Source organism: Pinus tabuliformis, chromosome 2_2 (assembly GCF_031772625.1).
Source record: "Pinus tabuliformis cultivar Carrire ecotype Pingquan chromosome 2_2, CPIR1, whole genome shotgun sequence".
Lineage (NCBI taxonomy): Eukaryota > Viridiplantae > Streptophyta > Pinopsida > Pinales > Pinaceae > Pinus > Pinus tabuliformis.
In genome coordinates this window covers 1,188,792,397-1,188,795,549 of record NC_142300.1, presented here as the reverse complement: position 1 = coordinate 1,188,795,549, position 3,153 = coordinate 1,188,792,397, and the positions used below count along the sequence as shown (strand labels likewise).

General features: G+C 39.8%; 1 pseudogene across 1 annotated transcript; it reads left to right on the top strand.

Annotated features, from left to right (window-relative positions):
* Window positions 1–212: 212 nt before the first annotated feature.
* On the top strand, window positions 213–2,855 carry LOC149197745 ((S)-8-oxocitronellyl enol synthase CYC2-like; annotated as a pseudogene). Its single transcript, XR_016254784.1, has 3 exons — window positions 213–409; window positions 601–678; window positions 1,314–2,855. The product of XR_016254784.1 is annotated as a (S)-8-oxocitronellyl enol synthase CYC2-like (transcript).
* Window positions 2,856–3,153: the final 298 nt, after the last annotated feature.

Here is a 3,153-nt window from a genome sequence, read left to right as displayed (position 1 = left end):
TGACAATAGTGACATTAGCCATTAGTTTATATTTACTGTTTCTTTTATATATATAAAAACACGTGCTTTTTTCTTACTGGAAAAAATATTCCACAGTCCCCCACCACAATGGTAAACATGGAAAACATGGAGGAATCTACTCAGTGTCCGTAGAAATCTAAATCTATTGGTCATCTTACGTCCTCCCTGACGTGTAGAAACTTTATAAATCCTCGTCTCTGGTCTCCTTTAACCAAATATGTGAGCATCCCTAACGCAGTATTTGTTGCAGAAAATTCCTGAACATTTCTGACGCAGTATTTGTTGCAGAAATTCCCGAACATCCCTAACGCAATATTTGTTGCAGAAACCTAATCAGGAAACCCTGCTCAGCTGCCTCCATTTCTGAACCACAACGCTGATTCATCTGGTAATCGTATCTCACACTCATTCTGATAGTGTGGAAATTTCATTGATTGGGTAGAATCCACTAACATGGTCTTCTGGTACTGCAACTGATAGACTATAGGATGGCAGAATGAGTTTGGCGGGCAAGATTTAATTAACACGAATTTTGGATGCATAGCTCTCTGAACTTCGCTTTGATGTCTGATTTCGCAGATTGGTGTTTGGATTAGCGTGTAGCGTATAACAATGAGCTGGTATTCCAGGCAGGCAGGTTCCCTTGGCAATGGCGGGGTATGTGGCTGTTAACCTAATTCTATTTCAATTTATTTCAGCCCTGTCATGAGAAATGAGTTCCTAGTCACTGCGAAATCAATTCTTGTAAGTGTGTGAACTTCTTTTAATAGCATGGATATTTTTCAGGTTTTTTTCTGTTGGTTTTTCTTATTTGGGAGTAAGTTTGCAGGATTATATTTTCAAAGTGTGTAATATCTCATCTTATGGGTAGGGAATTTAACGGGTGATTTTTAATAAAAATATTTTTGAAGTATTTCGCATTAAGGAATATTTAAAAAAAAAACAGCCTAGATCACTGTATATCCAAAATCCGAGCTTACTGTATATCCATAATCCAAAATCCGAGATTGGTTAAAGGGTAACTCTGCTGCATTTGGTATTGCTGGCCAAAATAAGCTCAAGCAAGGTACTTTTTCCTTTCCTTCCGAGTCCGGACAAATTGCGCATTTATTAAATATTAGAATTTGTAAAAAGTATCTTGAGCTTCAGAGTTTGCACACTTGAGCTTACCAACTTTCCTGTGTTTAGATGGGTTAAAGGGTAACTTCGCTGCTTTTGGTATTTCCCTGTTGCTTTATTATATTGTATTGTTGCACTTGCTTTTCGGGTGACTCTTACCTATTTCAATGCAGAGAAAATGTGATACCAAAGCTGAAGGTTCTAAGACAAATCGGGGAAACAACAGAGAGTTGCGCTGGTTATAGGGGTAAGAGGAATTGTGGGCAATAGCTTGGCAGAAATCTTGCCTATGCCTGACACTCCTGGTGGACCTTGGAAAATTTATGGAGTTGCTAGGAGGCCTAAGCCAGATTGGTCACCAGATACTCCAGTACAATACATTCAATGCGATGTTCTGGATAGAGAACTCACTTTAGAAAAGATTTCACCATTGAAGGATGTAACCCATCTCTTCTGGGTTGTTTGGGTGAGCAAGGAAACAGAGGAGCAGCACTGTGAGGACAATGGAAAAATGTTGAGTAATGTGTTAGATGCATTGCTGCCCAATGCGGAGAATTTATAGCATATCTGTCTTCAGACTGGGCAAAACACTACGTGGGTCCATATGATACAGTGGCGAGGAATCGTTCTTTTGAGCCGAACGAGACACCTTATCATGAAGAGCTTCCTAGGTTACCTGTGCCCAATTTTTATTACACTCTGGAGGATATTGTCTTTGAGGCTGCCAAGAAGAAAGAGGGATTAACATGGTCTATTCACCGTCCCTCAATCATATTTGGCTTCTCTCCTTCGAGCTTAATGAATGTTGTATGCACACTCTGTGTTTATGCTGCCATTTGCAAACATGAAGGACTGCCTTTCAAATACCCAGGAAACAGAATTACATGGGAACAGTTTATGGATATATCTGATGCAGATTTGATTGCAGAGAAAGAAATTTGGGCTGCCACAGACGCCTATGCCAAGAACCAGGCTTTTAATTGTAGTAATGGAGATGTGTCTGAATGGAAACACCTGTGGGGAATCATAGCAGAAAAATTTGATCTGGAGCCATTACCATACAAAAGTGAAGGCTTTAGTCTGGTTGAGGCTATGAAAGACAAAGGTCCAGTCTGGGATGCAATTGTCAGAGAAAATAAGCTGCACCCAACAAAATTTCAGGAAATGGGAAATTGGTGGCTTGCAGATATGATATTAAATCTTCCCCTGGAATTGGTACATAGCATGAATAAGAATAAAGAGTATGGTTTCTTTGGGTTTCGAAATACAGAAACTTCTCTGGCATATTGGATAGACAAAATGAAGGTATCTCATGTTGTTCCTTAAACTTGATCCATCTTTATGTCTCCAATTAGAACCGAGCAGAGGAGTTTCATTTAGAGGTTGCTTTTGTGATTCAGAATGGTTATGCTATATTCTGAATCAGTTGGAGGCGTTGATAATATCAGAGCATAGTTGTAGTGCGACGTGTATTTTGTCATGTCCAAGTATAGTTTGTGAAACTAGGTTTTTGAAAATTGCTTGATGTTTGATGATGTGTGATTTTGCAATGGACTCAAATAAAGAGCTGGAACTCCATCCTAGAATTTCCTACAATTTAGTTTTGGTGTTAAAAATCGTGTATCAACAATCTCAATCTGACAGCATCGGGTGTGTATATCATTCCGATCTTTATAAGTGGTGCACGCTGCAAATATTGAACAACTAAAGCAATTTCAGGTTGAGGGATTGTGATGTCCCCACCCTGTTAATTGGGGCACCAAGTTGCAGTAGCAGTATCATTGAATGCATGTCACAATTGTTGAATATGTAATTTCAACGCAGAAGTATATCGCCAGAAACTGTTCACCAAACCCGCCTGAGATTTCTCGGACCACTTTCCGGCAAAGACATTTTCCGTATATTTGAGCCCGATACAATATGGTGCAGACGCGTGGCTCTCCCCATACGTAAGCATGTCTGACAATCTCGGGTGCTATCGTTCAGTCATGTAATGCCTCCCGATATCTCCGT